At 41.1% G+C, this 26,182-nt stretch overlaps 1 pseudogene; it reads right to left on the bottom strand.

The window, feature by feature from the left end:
- Positions 1-12,119: 12,119 nt before the first annotated feature.
- Positions 12,120-12,238, bottom strand: LOC132643397 (5S ribosomal RNA; annotated as a pseudogene).
- Between the last annotated feature and the right edge of the window lie 13,944 nt (positions 12,239-26,182).

The following is a 26,182-nucleotide window of genomic DNA, read 5'->3' as shown; positions in this document are numbered from 1 at the left end:
TCCTCGGTCACAAAATCTCTGAAAATGGGATTGAGGTCAATCAAGAGAAGATAGATGTGATTGCTAAGCTTTCTCCACCCATCTTAGTCAAAGGTGTCCGGAGTTTCTTGGGACATGCTAGGTTTTATAGGCGCTTCATCAAAGATTTCTCCAACATTATGAACCCGATGTGCAAGCTTCTTGAAAAAGAGGCTAAGTTTCTATTTGATGACAAGTACCGAAAGGCGTTTAATGAATTGAAGGAGCGTCTCACTTATGCTTCTGTTATTGTTACTCCTGATTGGTCCCTGCCTTTTGAGTTGATATGTGATGCGAGTGGTTTCGCGATTGGTGTTGTGCTTGGCTAGAGGTACAATAAAATTATGCACCCAGTCTACTATGCTAGTGGGACTCTTAATGCAACATAGATGAACTACCTAGTGACTGAGCAAGATCTGTTTGCTATAGTGTATGCTTTTGAGAAGTTTAGGTCCTATTAATTGGGGTCGAATGTTGTGGTGTACACTGATCATGCTGCGTTGAGGTATCTTATGGAAAATAAAGAAGCTAAGCCGCGACAGATTCGTTGGGTCCTTTTGTTGTAAGAGTTCAATTTTGAGGTGAAAGATCGAAAGGGGTCTGAAAATCAGGTTGCTGACCATCTCTATAGGCTTGAGGAAACTGGGGTGCCAGCAGAGGAACTTGATATTGATGATTCTTTTCCAGATGAGGGATTTTTGGCGATGTCTATGCAAGTGGAACCTTGGTATACGAATTTGGCTAATTACTTCGTTATTGGTATCATTCCGGACGAGATCAAATCTTACCAGAAAAAAGTAGTTTTGCGCGATTCTCGTCAGTACTATTGGGATGAACCATACTTATTCAGAACATGCGCTGACAACATTATTCGGCGTTGTGTTCCAGAGAGTGAGGTGTTGGAGATTCTGAAGGCTTGCCACGACTCTCCAATTGGGGTACATCATAGTGGTACGTGGACTGCTATAAAGGTTCTTGAATGTGGTTACTATTGGCCTACTCTCTTTCATGATGCTAATTTGATGGTGCGGTCTTGTGATTAGTGCCAACGGCAAGGGAGTATTGGTAGGAGGCAAGAGATGCCTATGCACTTTGAGATGGAAGTTGAGGTGTTCGATATCTAGGGGATTGATTTTATGGGACCCTTTGTGAGCTCTTGTGGCATGAAATACATCTTGGTCGCTGTTGACTATGTTTCTAAATGGGTAGAAGTGGTGTCTGTACGTAATAATGAAGCCAAGAGTGTCATGGGATTCTTGAAAAAGAACATATATATCGTTTTGGTACCCCAGCGATAATTAGTGATGGTGGTTCTCACTTTTGCAATAGAGCCTTTGCGGGATTGATGGAGAAGTATGTAGTCAACCATAGGGTGGCAACCCCTTATCATCCTTAGACAAGTGGGAAAGCTGAAGTCTCTAATCGGGAGATAAAGAGTATTTTGGCTAAAACGGTGAATGCAAACAGAACTGATTGGGCTCGCAAGCTCGATGATGCTCTCTAGGCTTACCGGACTCCTTTCAAGACTCCGATTGGGACTTCCCCTTTCAAGCTAGTTTTTGATAAAGTATGTCACCTGCCAGTTAAACTTGAACATAAGGCCATGTGGGCCTTGAAGAAATTGAACATGAATTGGGAAGAAACGACCAGACTCAGGTTGTTTCAACTCAACGAGATGGATGAATTCCGACACCAGGCCTATGAAAGTGCAACACTGTATAAAGAGAGGATGAAACATTACCACGATAAAAAGATCCTTAAGAGAGATTTTCAAAAAGGGGGTCAGGTGCTGCTGTATAATTCGAGACTGAAGCTGTTGCCCGGAAAGTTGAAATCAAAGTGGTCCGATCCATTCGAAGTGGTGAGTGCTTCACCCCATGGTGCGATTGAGTTGAAGTACGAAGATGGAACTCGGACGTTTAAAGTGAATGGGCATAGGGTGAAGCACTACCATGGTTGCATTGATAGGGATAGAATTATTGATCGGTACAGGTTTAAGCATCCGGGAATGAATACTGACTCGGACAATCTTGACGAAGAGTAAAATTGGTGACACTGTCTTGCCATGATGTTAAATCAAGCGCTTTTTTCTTAATCAAAACAACTAGCATGATACTAGTTGTGAATTTATTGATAAAAAGAATCTGTACAGAGAAATAAAACAAAATAAGGCCAAAAGTTCCTATGAAATGAAATAAACAACCAAAGCATCAACTCTAGTCTAACTGTAACCTATCCAAATTTCTGGTGTGATTTCACTCTAGCAACCTCAAAGCTCTCACCGGGTGCTATGAAGTCATAACCAATAGAAGAATCCTTCAAAATTGAACTTCTGCATGTTGTGACTTAATTATACTCAGCTGCTCATTCTGCTGTAGTGAACTAAGTGTTATTCATACTGATGGAACCTTTGCATCTCAAATCTACTGTTGTCGAGTAGGTGAACATCTTCATTCCTTCTACTTTTGTAGTTATAGACCTGCATATGCATGCAATATTATGCAGCTCAACTATGTTGCTGCTATGTTTAGCAACTCATTAGGCTCTCTACCAAACACTGGCTCGAATATGAAGGATTGAAACTACATTTTGTCAATGTTTACCAGCCTTTTTGCAGCTGCTGGTACCTCCATGAAGTTATCAAAGTATAATGTACCTGCAAAACTAAAAAAATGGTTAGTTAATAGTTTTCCAGCTGGCTTCCTTCCCTCATTACATGCACAAGCTGGACTACTCCTTTCCTTCTCCATTCAATAATTTTATAAACCTCTAAACTTATAGACCATGGCACATCCTATTCACCTTCCACCATCTTTACTGAGCTCAAATAATTAGACTCAACATAAAGAGGCAATAGTTGATTAGTTACACAATAAACCAAACCACCATACATTGCCTTAGCTTCTGTAACTAGACAACTTGTATCTCCCACTCTCCTTGTGCTGGCATATATAAAATCTCCAAGACTGTCTCTAACACAAATGGTTGCTGAGCTGGGTCCAGGATTTCCTTTAGATGCACCATCACTATTACACTTATACCAACCCTGTGGGGGACTAGACCAGTGCACCAGTATAAAGCTTATATGTGGCTTGTAACTCTCTAAGTACTTAACCAGATGAGGCCAAGAGCCTGGAACATCTTTCATCCAGGGATATTTGAGTTTTGCTAGTTGTACAAGATTCATGTTGATATCATAGAGTACCTTAACCTTGGACATTGTCCCCCCATGCACTACTGTATTCCTTCTCTTCCAAAGCTACCATAATATGATAGCTGGTGTTGCCTGATATAGAGGTTTCAACTTAGCTGAACATTTGGCATCCCACCAATTTTTCACTGCCTATTTCACCTGCAAAAAAGGTCCTTGAATACTAGTTGCATCTGTAAAAACTTTCCACACTGCTGCTGCTGCATAGTCTCCTGTTAGGAATATATGTTCCAAAGTTTCTGGTTGTGGTTGTGAGCAACACCTACAAATAGAAACTATGGATATCCCCATTCTTGCAGGAACATCATCCACTGATAACTTCTGTTTCCATACTCTCCACAAAAGAAATGCAATCTTGAACTGCAACCCATTCGTCTATATCTGTTGATAAAACCAACTTACCTCCATTTTTTGCCCGATCTTTTCCCAAGAATTTGAAGCTGTAAATTTACCATTTGCATTAAGCATCCACCAGGCCTTGTCTATATATTGATCAACTGCATCTCTATTGAAGCTGTGTGTGATGTGTTCTACTAAATCCTCTGGCACAGTTTGCTGAAGCTTAGGGAGATTCCACTGTCCATTTATCATCATGTCTTCCACATCCTGAATGCTTTCATCAATAGGAAAATTTGTAGGTAACAACTCAGCTACAGGACCTAGCTTTGTCCAATTATAATACTAGAAGTTAGCTGAACCATTTCTTGTCTCCCACCATATATCCTTTTCAATCACATTCTAGCTTCTAACATCTTTTTCCATAATTGTGAGCCTCTTGTCTACTGCACTAGAGTTGGAATCTGTCTCTTACAATACTTATTTCATATATATGTAAACCACAATGTGCATGTGGTTCTAAATCTCTACCATAACTTAGCAAAAAGAGCACCAGAAATATCAAATAAGGATCTAAACCCCAGGCCTCCATTTTTTGGAACACACACTTTTAACCAAGCTGACTAATGTCTACTTTTGCCTTCTTCTTTATTACTCCAGAAAAATCTTGCAAAGATTTTGTGTAGCTCATTCAAAGTGTATTTAGTAGGTGCCATGGCTGATAATAGATATAGAGGCATACTTTGAAGTACACTAGTGATTAAGACTGCCTTACCACCAAAAGAAAGGAGTCTGCTCTTCCAATTCTGCAGCTTATTTTTAACCTTCCTGATCAACTCATTGAAGTACACTTTCTTCTTTTTAGTATGGAATATTGGACAGCCTAAGTACATAAATAGGAAGACCCCTCTAGTGAAACCTATAGTCTGCTCCACCTCATGATACAAAACAGCTGAGACTTTCTGATGCAAATAGAAACAACTCTTGTTTCTTTGAATTTTCAGTCCTGAAAAATCTTCATACTTCCTCAAGACTGTCATGATTATCTCTAATGACACATTATCTGCTAAGGTAAAGATAATGGTGTCATCCGCATATGCAAGATGTTTCAAGTTGGTACTCCATTTAGGCATACCATACCCCTTGTATTGTTCATGATCAAATAAAGAGTTAAGAGCTCTTGATAGCACCTCTGCAGCTAGAACAAACAATGCAGGTGATAAAGGATCACCTTGCTTCACTCCTCTAGCTGAGTGAAAGAAAACATGAGACTGGCCATTTAATAGAACTGAGTACCAATTGTTAGCTAGCAACCTCCATATCTAATCCACAAATGCTCCATCAAATCCCATTGCTCCATCAAATCACATCCTTTCCAAAACATTGGTTAAAAACTGCCATGACATTCTATCATAGGCTTTAGCCATGTCCAACTTGATGATCAAATTAGCACGCTTGCCTCTTTTTTTGATATCAATCACAATTTCTTGAGTGAGTAGAACATTCTCAATGATACTTCTATTCTTCACAAACCCAGACTGGTTGGGAGAAACCATCTCATGCAATATCTTTTCTAGCCTTCCATGCACAACTCTAGAAATAACCTTATTGATAAAGTTACTCAAACTTATAGGCCTCAAATTAGTGAACTGCTGAACCACCTCCTTCTTAGGAAAAAGCACCAGATTTGTGTGAGTAACAGACTTTGGAAGAGCATGACCTTCATAGAATGCCTTCACTACTTTATAGAAATCTATTCCGACTATATTCCAGCAAGCCTGATAAAAACAGCCTGATAATCCATCCAGACCACAAGCACTCTCACCTTTTAAATCAAAAGTTGTCTTTTGAACTTTATCTTCTATGGGAAGGGCACACAACATTTCATTGTATTCATCAGCAACTAATCTGGGCACAATATTTATCATTGAAAAGTCTGAACTACAAGCTTCGTGAGTAAACTGATCTTGAATAAACTGCACTACACATTGAGCAATTCCTTCCTCATTCTCAAGCCATACTCTGTCACTTGTAGCCTTTTTCTTCTACCATTGACAATACTATGGAAGAACTTTGTGTTTCTATCACCCTCAGCAAACCAGGTATAACCAGATTTTTGTTTCTAAAATTCTTCCTCAAAATGTAAATATTTCTTCATTTCTGCTTGTGCTAGTTGCAGAATGTATCTATTCTCCACTGAAGGTTCTTCTTCAAACAACTGTTCTTTCACCCTCAAAATCTCCTCCCTTATGATGAGTTGTTCGAATATGTCAACAAAAGCTACCTTACTCCAAGCGGATAATACCCCTTTAACTTGTTTAATCTTCTTCTTGAAATTCAGAAAAGGATCACCCTCACTATTCCCAGGCCAATTGTCTTTAACAATATCCTGAAAATCTTCATGATCAATCCAAAACTTCAGAAACCTGAAAGGCTTTATGATGTTTAGGATATCAGTACCCAAGGTGATAAATAAAGGAGCAAGGTCAGAGCCTGTCCTAGACAAGTGTTCCACCTCAATGTTTCCAAACCAATTCTGCATATCTGAGTTGACTACAATTCTATCCAACCTCTAAAATATGCAGTCATTTCCAGCCCTACATTCCGCCATGTAAATGGACTACCTTTGAAAGATGTTTCCCCCAGCTCACAAGAATTTATGCAGAAGGCAAAGTCTTCATAATCTTGAGGGATAGTAGGAGTACCACCAACTTTATCTTCCTCATTTAGCACCACATTAAAATCTCCTCCTACCATCCAAGGTATGTCTATGTTAGCAAACAAATGATATATATTATCCCATAATTGCAACCTCTCAAGGTCATCACATTTAGCATATACTGGTGTAGAAATCATATGTCTGTTGTGCTCCTGTAGAAATAACTTCAAAGTAATCTCCTGTTCTGTATCCGAGACAACCTGTACATCCACATTTTCATTAATAAAGAACCAAATCTTCCCATTGTAGTTTGCACCTGCACTATGCATTCCTAATCTTCTTTGATAATTTTGTATATGTCTAGCTTGTTGAAAAGTTTCCATCAAAGCTATCAATACAAAATTGTGATGTCTATGTAACATTTGTAGCCTATGAAAATCCTGTTCAGTCCTTATAATTTGATTTTCCATATCAAAGCTTTTACTATCATTTAATAGAGACATTAAAAGCTGCAGCTCTCTTTGGCACATCCCTGGTTAAAATTTGACCTTCTATATGATTTCCCTTCTATATAACCTAGGCTCTGATACCAACTAGTCAGGACCCATTTTGGGCTTGTTCGGGCACCTACCTTCCCACCTTGGTAGTCAAACCCTCTAGTTTATACAATGCTTCAATCACATAACTTTTCTTTCAAAGCTCTTGGAAATTAAGAAAATAGCGGAATTTCATATTATAAATACAAACTCGAATGTTACATAATTTGACAATACGTTTTTACAGACTCGATACAAATTCCCATGATCTAGTCTAAACTAATACAAGAGCGACTAAGTAAATTTCAGAGTGATAACATATAATAAGACTCAACCTCCAATCCCGGAATGTAATGGGAGGAGGCCTTCCAGACAAGCATCGCATAATTTTGATCAATCACCTGAAATAATCTACACCCCAAAAAGGGTGTAACAGGTGCAATATCAGTACAACCACACGTACTGAGTAAGTATCATAGGCCGACAATCGTTAGTAACACATATTGGTAAAGAATTCACGAATAATGGTGATAATCACTAAACCAAGTCACGCATCCCGCAATATTAGAGCACTACTTCAATCTAACTTAAGTCACAACTAATCTGTCATAAGTTATAAGTCGGCTAAACACATATACAGATTCTCAAAATCTTTACCATTCCCAGGTCGCTCATTCGTGATTTAGGAGCGAACTCATTTTTACGACACGTTCATGTCATACCTCGCTTAGCACGATACACTACTAGTTTTAGGTTCGGTTAACAGGCACAAGTCATCCAAATAAGGCACAACAGTCGAGTCCTATTGTTCATCATCACCTATTTATAGCATATAAATCCCATACGATAAGTCTAATTATATCTAATCAAACAATAATTAACACAATAGAATCAATAACACAATGGTCACAATACAGTCATCAAGACATCTCACTCAAGTTATAATGCAATGCAATAATGGTATGAATATTATGCCATGCCATGCTATGCAAATGAGATGTACACATGTACTCTAGACGGAAATATCGACCTCTCGGCAGCATAACCCCGTGTGACTCGCGAAATTTGGGTGCCACCCATTCCGGATCTTTGCCAAACAGACAGACAGGACCCTGGCTAATTGATCACAAGGGTAGTCTCACCAGCACCACTCTGAGGGACCCACAGAACCCATTCACTACAATCGAATCCGGGGTAGCATCGGAAACGGCTATGCACAACGATGCCCGAATATAACCATGGAATATCGGCCACCTCACAATCACTCAAAATAGTTGTCAAATATAAGTTTCATAAATCAACGATTCCGGAATTGAACCTCGGACATTAGCCTCCTCAAAATCACTCAAGTAAAAGAGTTTAACAATTATCAGTTTCATATAAACAAAGATTCCGGAATGGATCTTCGGACATCGACCTTTTTCACAATCACTCAGTTAAAAGGTTTATCAAATATCAGTTTCGCTCAATCAACGATACCGGATCATCACCGGATATCGGCCATGCATGATAATATGAGAGAATGCGTACAATGCATATGTCAATCATCAACAAGTAAGCTCAATACCACAAGTACCTCAATGGGGCACGCCAACAATATACCACATCACATTACCAATAGTGGGTATGCCAATATATATCAATAATGTATCATAGTACGCATACCAACAACGGGTATGTCAATCCTATTCGAGTCAGGACAATAAGCGAAAATCGCCTATCTACCATCTACACATTGCATCAAGCCAACACAATTAAACAATCAACACATATAATGGGGCGGCTAGTCCCAACACACATCAGGTCAATCATTTAACAAAGGGAGGAGTCATCCTGATAACACAGCTCTATCGCACGATCTAAGACAGAAAGAAGGGTAGTATCCTAAATGCCCTGTAGCCTCCTGTTTATAGGTGTGGTGCACAACACACCGATAAACAAGACTCTACTAGACACGGTCTGTAGACATTCCGAGGACGAACCGCTCTGATACCACTTTTGTCACGACCCAACCCCGTAGGCCGTGACTAGTGCCCGATCTGGGCACTCAAACGCATTCCAGTATATAGCAGAAGCCGACAAGGCTTTATTTCAAATTTAGCTAATTTCCAGAAAATTTTTGGCCGAGTCTCCTTTTTTTACGGACTATCCCAAATACCCTGCACGCAGAAAATACCAACAAAGGCCACACAGGACCAACAGAGTAACACTTAAATATATGCGGACCGGCCACCGCGGCGAATGGGATCGCCCAAACACCACATATACACACATCTGTACAGAAAGACCCCAACCCACAAACATGTCTACAGACCTCTAAACAGACCAACAGAGTCATATGGCGGGACAGGGCCCCGCCTTACCCATGAACGAGAATATACATATATAGAAGTGGCAGACTGTACCAAAAGATGGCTCTGAATAAAAGAGCGCTCCAAATGGCAGAAAAGATATCCTAGACAGACGGATCGGCAAACCTGTCGTCGGTACCTGCGCGGCATGAAAACGCAGCCCCCGAGGAAAGGGGGTCAGTACGAAATATGTACTGAATATGTAAAGCCTGAATTACAGAAACAAAATCATAACTGGTACAGAACGTACAGAAAGTGAGCAGAAAATCCAAAGTATCAAATACATATTTTCAAAACATGCAGAGTGTGTACAGAAACATATGTCATGTCAAATCCGGCCCCTGCCAAGGGACTCGGCAGATAGAACGTGGCCACCCTCCCGACGCTGGTGCCACAACACAGAAGAATCAGAATGGGGGCATAACCCCGGCACATAACATATCATATCAGATGGCCATAGCAAATCATATCAGAACAAGCGTACATGGCACAGCATACTCCACAAACCCATGTACGTGTATACCTGCCCCCTCACATCGAGGCACGACGAACAATGCAAAGGATCAAGCTTGACAACATATCCTGGCCCGGGCTCAGTGTGGGAAACATTGGGGCATCCACGAATTGAGTAGTGAGAGACTAATGCAGCTAAAATATCATAAATGTTTCCATAGACTCGATGAGGCATATCAAAAACATACCAATCCAATGAAGTCGGAAGGGATCTTAATAAATGAGTTTCGGATATCATAGTGAATACAGAGTATAACCTTTCTGAAGTCGTTCCGAGTGTCAAAACAATTTATCAGACTTAATGGAATATTTAAAACAATGTTTGTTAAGTAATTAGAATGGTAGTCAAAACATTTCTTTCAAAAATCGCTCGAAAGTAACACTAGAGTACAATAAGGGCAAAATCGGGAATAGCGGGCCCACCTCAGGACAAGCAAGGCGGAGGGCTTAAATTACATATTTTAAGCTTATGGGGTCACCTACAAAGGTTCTACGGACGTTCTATAGCTTTCCAAGTAGTTTAGGGAAAGTTTGCATGATTATCAAGAATACAAACCAAAAGAGCTCAATCTTACTGAAGGAAAAAACGAGATTTTCAATTGCGGATTCCGATGGGCAGAAAGTCTTTCGAGGCCCGAATCCGATTCTAATACACTTAGGCATGCCAAAAGAAGGATCGGGGTAGCTTTACATACCTTTTGAGCTTTGCACACCTATCCAAGCTCACTCCCCGTTTCGTCGAAAATCTGCAAATGGTCACATTTACCAATTGTAAGTTATAGATGCTACGAATTCGATTCAACTCATATTTGTCTACCGAAATTTCGGCAGCACTTCCCCTATACATATAGCACCCCCGAGAATTCAACTCGGCTCAAACCCATCAACAACAACCCAAACAACAACATCAACATCAACAACAAACATTAGAAACACAATATGACACAACTAGTTCTACTTGCCGACATAATGCCATAACCTTCATTTCAACTTCAATTTCCAAACCAATCTCAAGGGTTTCACATCCATTATCAATCTAAATCATCACAACATAGTTTAGAAGTATGTCATATCGATTCCTTAAATTATACACACGATATACATAATATACAAACTTTCCGCCAAAGTCAGAACTCATTCAAAACTTCTAATCTTTGGCATACATATTCATAACATGTTTCCAACTTCCAAATTCATCAATACTCATCATAATTTGCAACCTAATAACTTCATTTTCATAATGTCGTAAAATCATACTTAAGCGACATAAGTTCCTACATTCCATTTCAAAGCAAACTCATATCATTTTACTTTCATTTACATTGCAAGAATCACAATAACACAATTAACACACTAGACAAACTTATTTCATACAAGTCAAGATTATTTCTAATTTTCCAAATGTGCGAAAACACGGGATATAACAGTTAGTTCATTATGCTCTCGCTTGTCCTTGGTGATTGCTCAAATTTCCCTTTTTTTTTTCTTATTCTTCTCTCTTCTCCTTTTGACCAGCCCATTAGTGTACCTTTCCTGCTTTCCTCCTCAAACCTTCCTTGAGTTCCTTCCTCCTCAAGCGCCCTTCTCCACTTGTTATTTTATAGTATCGACCCTAACATTCGTAAAATATTCCTTTAAACGTGCAAACCCGTTCTATGCTTAAATCATCTTTTAGGAAAGCTTCTCCGTTTCCGAGGCAACTGTGTTGGTATGACTACACATTTATCCCTTTAGACACATCTCGAGAGCTGGAAGTCTCTTAGTATCATTGCAAGGCCTGATCATTATCTCTCTTACTTCACATCCCTATTTGTGATTACTATCCTTTAGTCCCACTTATCGAAGTCTATTTTCTGACCCCACACATTCATCTTTTGTTTCACACTACCATACTTTATCCCTCTCGCATGCCTACCTTCGAATTTTATCCAAATAGTCCCTTGCCTTATACATCATTCCTCTTGGAAACTTCACTTACCCTCGTTTCTTACATTTTTTTTTCTCAAGGCATTCTAATCTCTTTACTTTCTATATAATCACTTTCTTCTTTTCCCTGATGTTGTTGCATTAGGACTTTCCAACTCTAGCCTGTGGTGACAATATCATCAACTTACCTTGTAACATCTATCACTTGAACTTTATTACCCTGTTCGATTGATGCCTTCAGTATACCACAACGTCGGTTGCTGGGACACATATACCGGTTGGCGCAGCCACATATGGGATGTCATACACATACATATATGGGATGTCATACACATACATATATGGGATGTCATACACATACATATATATGTTTACTAACGCCTCGCTTGCAAGGTACTTCCAAATACTATTCAAACTCATCCTAATTCTAGAGCTGTGATGCACCTTCTTTCTCTTTGCCGGTCTAGTCCACCTCATCCTTCGCGTTCTTTCGGGGTTCCCAACCACTCCGCATGCTCTAATTTCCTTTAGGCTACTCTAGTGTCTCATCTGTCTATTATGTCTGAATTTGTAGGACTCTTAATATACTTCCAGGGGGTCACCCATCCTAGTATTACCCTCACCCCAGCACTCTTAACCTTGGAGTGCTAATGGGATCCGGTGCGTTAGTGCTGGTATAATCGCATACACCTTACTCGGTGACCTTCCTCACATAACCTAAAGCAAGTTGAAGTTTTAACAGATTCCAAAATATTCTCGTAATGCATCTCCCTCCGAATTAGAAAGGATCTCTTACTCGTCCGACTAAGCAAATGCTATTTTGGCCTTTCAAATCCTCAATAATCACCTTCAATCTGCATGTATGACTACTTTTCATCCTAGCTTTCAAGATTACTAATGGTGGCGAAGGCATCTTGATCGCAGTTACTTCCAAATACTTAAGTCACTGATCCCCTTTAGGATTTTCGCTCATCACTATTCAATATTACCCTGAAGTAAATACATACGCACATAGGAAATTCCAATAAGAACTTGTATACCTGTAGCCGATTGGTCCTTAGCCTGATCTGGTGGGCTATAGAGTGAAGTGTGCTCTTCATCCTTGTCTTCCCACAGCCTACTAATCTGGCCTAACATAATGCTACAACGTAGGGAAAATCTAGATGCGCGAAACTCTGTACTTCCTCAATTACGTCTTCGCCTACAGGAGTCTCGTGACCCTTAAACGGGTCTTTGTCATATGATTCCTCAGTCAGGTCTCCTCCTACTGGAGCCACATCCTCCGATGGGTCCGCCTCAATGGAATAACTGATTCTCTTTCTTATACCTTTTGACATCCTCGATCCTGAGTCGACGGGCAATACGAGTCTCATATCCCCCTTCGGAGCCTCACTTACGCTCCCATTAGCTAAACTTGTACTCTTCTCCAATACAATCCTGCAATTTAACAAAAATCGTACCAACAATGAGCTTTCCTATCATTGGCTCTACTGCACGATCTATGATCAGAAAGAAAGATGACATCCTAAATGTCCTGTAGCTTCCTGTTTATGGATGTGGACACACCGATAAACAAGACTCTACTAGGCACGGTCTGTAGACACGCCGAGGATGAACTGCTCTGATACCACTTTTGTCACGACCCAAACCGATGGGCCATGACTAGTGCCCGAGCTGGGCACCCATATACGACCCGCTAGATATAATCAGATTGAAATTGAAAACAATATGGCACTGTGTAAAAGCATGCTGTGAATTCATCATATCATACTGTCACGACCCATCCCCGTGGGCCGTGACTAGTGCCCGAGCTGGGCACCCCTACGCGCTCATTTACCAGATACAGCATACAGACGACTCGTACATAAATGACTATCAGACGGGGCTCCACACTGGTGCCTACAACCATATATACTACATAGAAGCCGGCAAGGCTATCATACTATACATAACGTACCAAAGCATACATACACGCGGCCGATAGGGCCGCCACGGCGGATGGGCCGCCCAAACACAATTTACACAACGCGTCCAAACAAAATTGTACACAACCCACGTCTATGTCTACAGACCTCTAACACGGAACAACAGAATGAAATGGCGGGACAGGGCCCCGCCGTACCCTGAGTAAACATAAACATATACATCGGAAGAGTATGTACCCAAAACGTCGGCTCCGAAACAAAGGGAGCACTCCGAACTGCAAAAGGGAACTCCTACGCCAGTGGGTCGCCAAAACGTGAATCTGTACCTGCGGGCATGAAACGCAGCCCCCCCGAAGAAAGGGGGTCAGTACGAAAGATGTACTGAGTATGCAAAGCATGGAGCACAGAAAACAAAGACATAACCGAATAAAATATACAGAAGGTGAGCACAATAGCCAGAACACCAAAGTGTTGCATCTGACGTACAAATCATATATAAAAGGTTCCGGAAGACAAATACGACAATTAGAACGCTAAAATGCTTTGCTTTCTTTTGAAAAAAAAAACATTCCCGTTTCACACACACAGAAAACCAAACACACAATTGCCGCGGCCAAAAGTCCAGCGGTCAGTATCACACATACCGCGGCCAAGTACCCCGCGGTTAACATCCCAAACCCGACATACCGCGGTCAATGTCGCAGATACCGCGGTCAGTGTCACCAGTCCGGCATACCGCGGTCAGGGGTCCAGCGGCCAATATCGCACATACCGCGGTCAGGGGTCCAGCGGTCAATATCACATGGTGCGCACAATAATACAACCGGCCCGGGACTTGGTGAAAGAGGTAATAACAAAATAAACGGTGAAATCTTAAATAACCATATGCATACAAATCTCTTACCACAACCCATTAGGATAATCAAACGAACTGTTAGTTCAAAACCGGAACAACAGTCAACTCAGACTTTCTTCCAAGTACCACTCGGGAACATATTAAACCGAACTTCAAAAAAATCATAAGTATGCGAATCGCCGTTTCAGACTCAACAGATAAATACATAATCACAACGAACTCGGAACAATAGTCAAAAGTTTTTCCTTAATTATTATACGGAATGAACCAATTAGAGCAATACAAGTAAGTCTCGGGGATTGTGGGCCCACCTCAGGTCAAGTCGAGGCGGCGGACGTAAATTGTGAACATTAGACTCTATGGAGTCATCCAAGAAAGTTTCAAAGCAATCCGAATACGCTTGTGGAAGTTATGGATGTTTAAACACTTTTCCAACAAAACATAAGAATTATAGTTCAATTACTTTGAACGAATAGTAATCAAAATCGAACTCAGGTTTCGATGAACAGAATTGTTCCCCAGGCTCAAGTCTTGACCTAGTACACCTAGGACATGCCAAAAGAAGGAAAGGGTGAGCTTTACATACCTTAGCTGCGCCTTACGCTCGTTCAAATTCGATTCCCGTTTCACCCAAAATCTACAAATGGTCATATTTACCAATTGTCAATAGTATGACTTTTAGCATTTAAGTCTTTAGTTCATTACTTGTCTACAAAAATTTGGGCAGCATTTCCCCTGTAATTTAGCCGCCCCGAGAATACAACTCGGCTCAATATATCAATAATAACAACCCAGCAACACCAACAATATCAACAATCATCACAAAACACATTATGACATACATAGTCTTCTTTTCTACATAGTTCAACAACTTCCATTCCAACTTCACAATTTCAAACTAATATCAACATTTCCATATTCATTTACTCATCAAGATCGCTCCAATACTATTCGGAAGCATTTCCTATCGTTTTACAAAATATTCACAAAATATACAAATTTTCCACCAAAACCATAATTCACCTAAAACTTCCAATCTTCAACATAATCATTCACAACACATTCCTATCTTCCGATTTCATCTACAACAACAACAATTTGCATCTTATAACTTCATTCTCATAATTACATAAACTATAACAAATTTGCATACTTTCCGACAACCACTTAACAACAATTTTGTCATGCCAACTAGAACCATTACCCCTCTATTTTCATCACAAGACTACAACAACACAATTAACATACTAAATAATTCAATTCATATTCCTCCTCCTTCCATACAAATCACGGCCACACACACACATCCACAACACACAAAATTTTCATACTTTTCTTTTATTTCCACACACTACAACATATATACATGTCTTTCATCATAGGAGCAAGACAAAATTCTTACCTTTTTCTTCGAAATTCCACTTTCCGCAAACGGAGTTTTCTCGCCTAACTAATTATACCACGTCGGAGAGCGTCTTGAGCTTAGTAGGAATACAAGAAAATTACAAGTTTTGGACTCAAGATTGATGGCACAAAATTTTTCTTTCTCTCTTTCTTGTTAGCCGAATTTCTCCTTCTTTTTCCTCTCCTCTTTGCTTTTTCTTGAATGTTCTATATGTTTCAAGATAAAATATGATCCCTTTTATTTTAACACATGGGTTAATGAATCCCATGGGTTTGGGCCATTAAATGGCCGGCCCCCTTACATTTTGGGCCTTTGTTCTCTTTTTGTTTTTTCTCTTCTAGCCCAATTAATTATGGGCCCTAATTTGTAATCCCCGAAACTAATTTCCGAAATTCCCAATTTTTCCCTTGGCCTTCTTCCATGTTTCCACATCAACATTTTTCCATGAACAACTTATGTATTGAATAAGATCAAAATATGGCCTTGTCTTTAACTTGTCACAATTCTTTCAATTTTTTTTTCCGAATGTGCAAAATTGCGGGATATAACATCCTCCCCCCCTTTAGAACATTCGTCCTCGAATGTTCAACTAACCTTATGGGGCTCATCATACTTCGGGAGGTTCTCTGTCTTTCCTTCAAAAAAATTTCAAACACTACCACGGTTATTTTCCCCTTTTTCCTTACTCATTTCCCCCTATTCCCAAACATCACTATACCAAAACTTTTCAGCTTTGCATGGTGGTGGGACTAGCATCCGTCTACTCGTAACATCCATACTATATCTTTCGCTTTGTCTTTTACGTTCCATTTAGCCCACCGCGGATCGGTGCAATCATAAACAGGATATCATATGTATACTTATGCATTTACTGTGATCTTGCTCACAAAACATTCCCAAACGCTTATTCAAACCTACTCTGAGTCCAGAACTGTGTTGCGCTTCCTTTTTCTTTACCGGTTGGGTCTGCGTCAGCCTACCTGACCTATTCAGGGTCTCTAACCGTTCAGTACATCTAATTTCCTTTAGGTTACTCTAAATTTCCCATTTGCCTTTTATGTCTACATTTGTGAAAACTTCGGGGTACTTCCCAGGGGGTCACCCATCCCAAAATTACTCTGGCCCCAGCACGCTTAACTTCGAAACTTTCATGCGTTTTGATGCGTTAATGCCAATATAATTGCGTCGACCGCCCCACGCGACCTTTGTCACGTAATTTAGGTCAGATCGAAGTCTTAGTAAATTTTCGAAAAGTTTTCATAGCGGGTCCCACCCCGGTCTAAACCATACAATTATCATATCGCCCTTCTGAATCCTCAATGTCCATTTCCATCTGTATATTTATAGCTATCTCATATAGTTCTATTGGGTTGAAAATTACCTTACTTATACTAACACCCAGAAGAAGAAAATCACGTAATATGATAGAGTACAGATCTATCCCTACACATATCTCTCAAGAAAAGATTAATAATATACCTGGGTCTGCACTTGGTGCCGCTTCTGGGTCCTGCCGGCTGGTCAGCGCATATAGGCGGTTCGATGGACCGCCGGAACTGGAGGCTCCGCCACGACCTCTGCCACGGCCTGCTGGTGCCGGTGTGCCCCGTCCCATCGGGCGCATAGCTACGGAAGGGGAAGACGAACAGGCGAATGACCCGGTAGGCTGAGCTGCTCCCCCGGCACTGCCCCTGAGGGGGCAATCTCTCATATAGTGGCCCTGCTGGCCGCAGGTAAAGCAAGCACCCGTGGCATGATGATACTCCCCCTCCTGGTGGTGTCTCCTATAGTGAGGACATCGGGGTAGGGGTGGCCTCAACTGGCTGGAATCTCTGTCCATCTGTAAGCCTGAAGCCCTAGAGCTCTGGCCTGCTCTTGAATGCTCTGCACCATCCGGTCCCCAGCCGGGGAACTGTGGGGGTGTGCTCGGTACTGGTTGGGGAGGATATCTGCTCTGCTGCTGTTGAAGCTGCCTGGCTCGCGATTCCCCAGAATATCTCGCGGATCTGGACCTCTTGGGCCGACCCCTGTCATAATCCCTGTCAGGCTGACGCCCTCGGTGTCGGTCCTCCATACTTTTGGGCGTGGGCTTTGATACGGGCAATGTCCATCCCTGTCTGGGCCTCCATCACCGTACAACTGTCAACTAAATAATCGTCCAGCCCTATCACATACCGGTGCATCCGATCAGTCATATCAGCGACATAAGCGGGCGCATATCGGGCCAGCGAATCAAACTCCAGACTGTACTCCCTGACACTCCTGCCCCTCTGTCTCAATAGTAGGAATCTGTCTACTCTGGCCCGCCTCACCTCCGGAGGTAGAAAATGGGCCAGGAAGGCCTCTGCAAACTCTCCCCATACGGCTGGAGGGGCGCCTTCGCCTCTGGACAGCATCCAAGACTCGTACCAATTGGCTGCTACATCGTGCAACCGGTATGACGCTAACTCAACCGACTCTGTCTCGGAGGCACTAATCAATCGCAGGGTACGCTGCATTTGTCGGATGAACTCCTGAGGGTCTTCTGCGGGCTTTGACCCGGAAAACTCTGGTGGGCGACAAAGCAGAAAATCACGGGCCCTCTGACTATCGCGCCTATCTACATGATCATCCCCTGCTTCCTGTCTGTAAACCTGCCCCGCTACCAATCGAGTCAATAACTGGACTGCCTCTTGCAGGGTCCCATCATCCGCCCCTGGTTGAGGGGCTGGAGGTACAGGTACTGGTGCTGCGGGAGCTGGCGGTGGAGCCGCCCCCTGTGCTGCAGCTGTGGCTGCTCCAAATCCCTTCGATACTGGTGGCGTAGCAGAACTGGCCGTCGAAGGCACAACATCTGGCTCAATCTGGGCACGAGCCCTAGTAGTCACCTGAGCTCGGCTGGTCTCACCTGCCGCTGTAGACTTGCCCTTCTGGGCAGCTGTTGCCTTCCTCGGAGGCATCGCTGAAAATATAACAATTCGTCAGGGAAGAACCATCCTGATAACACAGCTCTATCGCACGATCTAGGACCAGAAGGAAAGATAACACCCTAAATGCCCTGTACCCTCCTGTTTATAGATGTCGTGCACAACACACCGATAAACAAGACTCTACTCGACACGGTCTGTAGACAATCCGAGGACGAACCGCTCTGATACCACTTCTGTCATGACCCATCCCCGTGGGCCGTGACTAGTGCCCTAGCTGGGCACCCCTATGCGCTCATTTACCAGATACAGCATACAGACGACTCGTACATAAATGACTATCAGACGGGGCTCCACACTGGTGCCTACAACCATATATACTACATAGAAGCCGGCAAGACTATCATACTATACATAACGTACCAAAGCATACATACACGCGGCCGATAGGGCCGCCACGGCGGATGGGCCGCCCAAACACAATTTACACAACACGTCCAAACAAAACTGTACACAACCCACGTCTATGTCTACAGACCTCTAACACGGAACAACAGAATCAAATGGCGGGACAGGGCCCCGCCGTACCCTGAGTAAACATAAACATATACATCGGAAGAGTATGTACCCAAAACGTCAGCTCCGGAACAAAGGGAGCACTCCGAACTGCAAAAGGGAACTCCTACGCCAGTGGGTCGCCAAAACGTGAATCTGTACCTGCGGGCATGAAACGCAGCCCCCCCGAAGAAAGGGGGTCAGTACGAAAGATGTACTGAGTATGCAAAGCATAGAGCACAGAAAACAAAGACATAACCGAATAAAATGTACAGAAGGTGAGCACAATAGCCAGAACACCAAAGTGTTGCATCTGACGTACAAATCATATATAAAAGGTTCCGGAAGACAAATACGACAATCAGAACGCTAAAATGCTTTGCTTTCTTTTGAAAAAAAAAACATTCCCGTTTCACACACACAGAAAACCAAACACACAATTGCCGCGACCAAAAGTCCAGCGGTTACTATCACACATACCGCGGCCAAGTACCCCACGGTTAACATCCCAAACTCGACATACCGCGGTCAGGAATCCAGCGGTCAATGTCGCAGATATCGCGGTCAGGAGTCCAGCGGTCAGTGTCACCAGTCCGGCATACCGCGGTCAGGGGTCCAGCGGTCAATATCACATGGTGCGCACAATAATACAATCGGCCCGGGACTTGGTGTAAGAGGTAATAACAAAATAAACGGCGAAATCGTAAATAACCATATGCATACAAATCTCTTACCACAACCCATTAGGATAATCAAACGAACTATTAGTTCAAAACCGGAACAACAGTCAACTCAGACTTTCTTCCAAGTACCACTCGGGAACATATTAAACCGAACTTCAAAAAAATCATAAGTATGCGAATCGCCGTTTCAGACTCAACAGATAAATACATAATCACAACGAACTCGGAACAATAGTCAAAAGTTTTTCCTTAATTATTATACGAAATGAACCAATTAGAGCAATACAAGTAGGTCTCGGGGATTCTGGGCCCACCTCGGGTCAAGTCGAGGCGGCGGACGTAAATTGTGAACATTAGACTCTATGGAGTCATCCAAGAAAGTTTCAAAGCAATCCGAATACGCTTGTGGAAGTTATGGATGTTTAAACACTTTTCCAACAAAACATAAGAATTATAGTTCAATTACTTTGAATGAATAGTAATCAAAATCGAACTCGGGTTTCGATGAACAAAATTGTTCCCGAGGCTCAAGTCTTGACCTAGTACACCTAGGACATGCCAAAAGAAGGAAAGGGTGAGCTTTACATACCTTAGCTGCGCCTTACACTCGTTCAAATTCGATTCCCGTTTCACCCAAAATCTACAAATGGTCATATTTACCAATTGTCAATAGTATGACTTTTAGCATTTAAGTCTTTAGTTCATTACTTGTCTACAAAAATTTGGGCAGCATTTCCCCTGTAATTTAGCCGCCCCGAGAATACAACTCGGCTCAATATATCAATAATAACAACCCAGCAACACCAACAATATCAACAATCATCACAAAACACATTATGACATACATAGTCTTCTTTTCTACATAGTTCAACAACTTCCATTCCAACTTCACAATTTCAAACTAATATCAACATTTCCTTATTCATTTACTCATCAAGATCGCTCCAATACAATTCGGAAGCATTTCCTATCGTTTTACAAAATATTCACAAAATATACAAAATATACAAATTTTCCACCAAAACCATAATTCACCTAAAACTTCCAATCTTCAACATAATCATTCACAACACATTCCTATCTTCCAATTTCATCTACAACAACAACAATTTGCATCTTATAACTTCATTCTCATAATTACATAAACTATAACAAATTTGCATACTTTCCGACAACCACTTAACAACAATTTTGTCATGCCAACTAGAACCATTACCCCTCCATTTTCATCACAAGACTACAACAACACAATTAACATACTAAATAATTCAATTCATATTCCTCCTCCTTCCATACAAATCACGGCCACACACACACATCCACAACACACAAAATTTTCATACTTTTCATTTATTTCCACACACTACAACATATATACATGTCTTTCATCATAGGAGCAAGACAAAATTCTTACCTTTTTCTTCGAAATTCCACTTTCCGCAAACGGAGTTTTCTCGCCTAACTAATTATACCACGTCGGAGAGCGTCTTGAGCTTAGTAGGAATACAAGAAAATTACAAGTTTTGGACTCAAGATTGATGGCACAAAATTTTTCTTTCTCTCTTTCTTGTTAGCCGAATTTCTCCTTCTTTTTCCTCTCCTCTTTGCTTTTTCTTGAATGTTCTATATGTTTCAAGATAAAATATGATCCCTTTTATTTTAACACATGGGTTAATGAATCCCATGGGTTTGGGCCATTAAATGGCCGGCCCCCTTACATTTTGGGCCTTTGTTCTCTTTTTTTTTTTCTCTTCTAGCCCAATTAATTATGGGCCCTAATTTGTAATCCCCGAAACTAATTTTCGAAATTTCCAATTTTGCCCTTGGCGTTCTTCCATGTTTCCACATCAACATTTTTCCATGAACAACTTATGTATTGAATAAGATCAAAATATGGCCTTGTCTTTAACTTGTCACAATTCTTTCAAATTTTTTTTTCCGAATGTGCAAAATTGCGGGATATAACATATACATCAGAAAGAACCTGTCTCCTGAGAAGTCACAGTTAACCAAATCATAACAAAGATGCAGGCCGACAGGGCTGCCACTATACACGGGGACGCCCAAGATGAACTACATCGATATAGCTGACCAAACCGTATATGCACAACCCACATATGTCTACAGACCTCTAAGAGTACAAAAACCCTATGTTAGAGGATCTGTACCAAAATGACTTAAGCTCCGGAACAATAGAGCTCTCCAAGCAGCTGAGCAGAAGTCCTAGACCGAAGGATCACCAAACTGAGTATCTGTACCTGCGAGCATGAAACGCAGCCCCCGAAGAAAGGGGGTTAGTACGGAAAATGTACTGAGTATGTAAAGCATGAAGTACAATAAAGAAGATCATGACTGTGCAAAAAGTTGACAGGAGACGAGTAAGATAATCAAAGATACCAATGAATCTGTGCCTTATAAGATGAGTCATGCATACATATACAATATACCGTACCCGGCCCTCTAGTGAGTGACTCGGTGAAATAATCATATATATACCGTACCCGGCCCTCTAGTGAGGGACTCGGTGAAATAATCATATATATACCGTGCCCGGCCCTCTAGTGAGGGACTCGGTGAAATAATCATATATATACCGTACCCGGCCCTCTAGTAAGGGACTAGGTGAAATATAATACGTACCCGGCCCTCTAGTGAGGGACTCGGTGAAATAGTCATATACCGTACCCGGCCCATTACGGGACTCGGTGTAATATATAATATACATACCCGGCCCTCTAGTGAGGGACTTGGTGAACAATGCAATGAAACTGTGCACGATTACGTACCCGGCCCGGGCTTCGGTGAATGATATATTAACGGTATGCACGAGTAGAATATCATGAGAAACCATATGCAAGCTAAATCATCATCTGAGACTCAATAGAATAATTAGAATAAACCAACACTTGAGAATCAAAGACAATTATCATGTCAAGTACCACTGAGAATTAGAGTTCATTGGAGTCATGTATGTTCGTCGTTCGCTCACTTTACGTAGTTCATGCCAAAAAGAAAGAAGGGGTAACTTTACATACACCTTGGAGCCTTTAGAGGTAGAGTCATCATCAATGAATAAACTTGAGAACATTTAGAAGTAGCTCCACATTTTCATGTTCGCTTTGAAATCATAAACACAAAATCATCATTATCGTTGTCACCATCATAAAATCATTCTTATCCTAGACATCATGAGAAGCTTTAAGAACCATGGACTTTTGGCTTCTGAAGACAAGAAGGTTGCGGAAACATTTATGAAATCATACCATAGGAATCATGCCTTTGAAAGAAAGGGACAAGCTTTAACATACCAGTTCAGCCTCCAATTATCTACACTTATTCGTCCGAGCTCGCAAGTCTAAATTTAAGAGGATTCACATAATCGTTAGACTCATCATAGTATATTTGTGCTAAGCTCTCAAGTCAAACTATTTTATATCATGCTGAAAATCGAGCAGCATTTCCCCTGTTTATATGCATAGCCCGGAATCTCTTTTCAGCAACCAACAACAACAACAACAATACCAACATCAATAACATCATTGCCAACACCAATATGTACCATAAAACAGCCCACACGCTGTTTTTCCAAATTCCATAACTAACCAACTTACTACACAATTGTTTAACGACTTTATCTCCGTAAATAAGCCTTAAATAATACCAAAAGAGAAAGATTCATACCTTTTTCTTGTCAAAACGATAATATCTTCAAGATTCCACCTTGAATACAAGCTAAATCCAACGCAAGTTAATACCGTGATTACAACTACGCACTATCAGAGCCTTGATTAGCTAAAATAACTCAATTCTCTCAACTCTTTATGACCAAAATACCCCTATGTGTGCTGAGCTCCCAATCTGATTTTTTGTGCAAAAATGGGGTCTTTCCCCTTTTATAAAGTTCAAATTCGGGTCGGGGTCACTGTAGCATGTCAGCTGAGCTTGTAACGTCCATAATGCTTTACTCCGAAGTCCGATCGACGAGCGGTTTGTTGCGTTGGAAACTAGACTCGACGAACTTCATTTTAGGATTTTATTTCACCTTAAAACACTTCATATGCTAAGAGATATTCGTCAACCAAGTTGGACCAAACTTTTCACACAAAACATTACCCATCTTTTTCCAAAGTCGTACTACTCCATTTCTTCAACTCATTTCCTTATAAAACCTTCTGGTATACCTTATATACATCCTTCCTCATTAAATATACTTAATAATGCTTGCTCCTTATATTCCAAAGTGGTTTTGCTTAACCATAACTCAACGTACTTATGCTTCAAATTTGATAAGTGCTTCTTCGAAGATACGGGGTTTAACACATCTCCCTTGAGTTTATGTTAGTAGGGTATGTAGAATATTCTAGAGTTCTTGAGAGGAGCGGAGAAGATGGAAAATGAAAAATTAAAACTTGGAACTTGTATTTATACTTGGAAATTAACTCAGCCCAACGGGATTATACGGACCCTTATATGGTCTGTATAATATTATACGGTCTGTATAAGTGACCGTATAACTCCATCAGTGATGGACCTTCACCGTAATGATTATACGGACCATTATACGGACCGTATAAAGTTATATGGATCGTATAATGGGTCGTATAACTCACCCTTTTTCTGAACTTGTTCTTGTCGTTTCGTTTGATCTCCAACCCTTATGGGACCTTCTTAGCACTTGTTTAATACTTCATTAACAATCTAAATATCCTCATAACTCCTCTCCAAGGCATTACCAAACAATCCTTAACGCAATAGTTTATGAAACCTTTCCTAAACATCACTTATACTTTACTTGTCCTTATCAAACTTTATTTCACCAATTCATATAACTTCGAAATCTTATCGTATGCACTCTAAAATTACCAAGTACCCTTCTTATGGTCATAAGAGCTTCATGTTAGCCTTAAGCTCATGTTAGTCTACTTAAGACATAACAACATGAAATTTCTGAGGTGTAACACTCTCCCCCCTTAAGAACATTCGTCCTCGAATGTTAAGTTCTCGAGGATTCTATAGAAATTTCGCCAGAGTTTTCCCTGTAATATGGCACTACCCTCCTATCACAGCAACCCACAATAACATTGCCACACAGGGATGCAATATCACAAGAGACATGGCCACACACGGCCCAAAAGCAATAAAAAGAAGCATAACATACCTGGGGACAATGACGTCTCATCTTGAACTTCTTTCGAGGTGGAAATATATGTGGATATTTGGCTCTCATATTCTTTTCTGCTTCCCAAGTCATCTCTTCCGTGTTATTATTCTTCCATATAACCTTAACTGAGGATACGTCTTTAGTTCTAAGCTTCCGCACCTGCCTATCTAATATGGCAATAGGCACTTCTTCATAAGCCAACTCCATAGTGATTTGAACATCATTTACAGGCACGATTCTAGAAGGATCTCTAACACACTTACGGAGCATCGATACATAGAAAACTGGATGGACTGATTCAAGTTCTGGAGGTAAGTCCAGTTCATAAGCTACTTAGCCTATCTTGCGGACTATCTTATAAGGTCCAATATATCGAGGACTTAATTTTCCCTTCTTGACAAATCTCATCACGCCCTTCATTGATGATACCTTTAGGAATACTCAATCATTAACTTGGAATTCTAAGTCTTGTCGACGATTGTCCACATAAGATTTCTGGCGACTTTGGGCTGTCAACAATCGATCTCAGATAACCTTGATCTTTTTCACTGCTTGTTGAATCAACTCCGGACCTATTAGTTGTACCTCTCTTACTTCAAACCACCTAATTGGCTATCTACACTTCCTTCCATACAGAGCTTCATACGGGGCCATCTGAATACTGGATGATAGCTGCTGTTGTATGAAAACTCAATAAGAGGTAAATGATCATCCTAACTACCTCCGAAATCTAGCACACATGCCCGCAACATATCTTCCAAGGTTTGAATTGTGCGTTCAGCTTATCCATCTGCCTGAGGGTGAAATGCTATGCTGAGCCTCACTTGACTACCCAAACCTTCTTGAAAGGACTTCTAGAATTTAGCTGTAAATTGTGCTCCTCTGTCAGTAATAATAGACACAGGGACACCATGAAGTCGCATTAATTCTTTAAGGTACAACTTTGCATAATCTTCTGCTGCATAGGTAGTTCTGACTGGTAGAAAATGAGTCGTCTTCTTGAGTCTATCAATAATTACCCATATGGAGTCATACTTGTGCCAAGAACGAGGCAAGCCTACAATTAAATCCATGTTAATTTCTTCCCATTTGCATGTTGGGATTTCTATAGCTAGAAATAATCCTTCTAGCCATTGACGTT

This window comes from Lycium barbarum, chromosome 5, assembly GCF_019175385.1.
Source record: "Lycium barbarum isolate Lr01 chromosome 5, ASM1917538v2, whole genome shotgun sequence".
NCBI lineage: Eukaryota > Viridiplantae > Streptophyta > Magnoliopsida > Solanales > Solanaceae > Lycium > Lycium barbarum.
The sequence above is the reverse complement of the archived record's forward strand: the minus strand, read 5'-3'. Positions and strand labels throughout refer to the sequence as shown.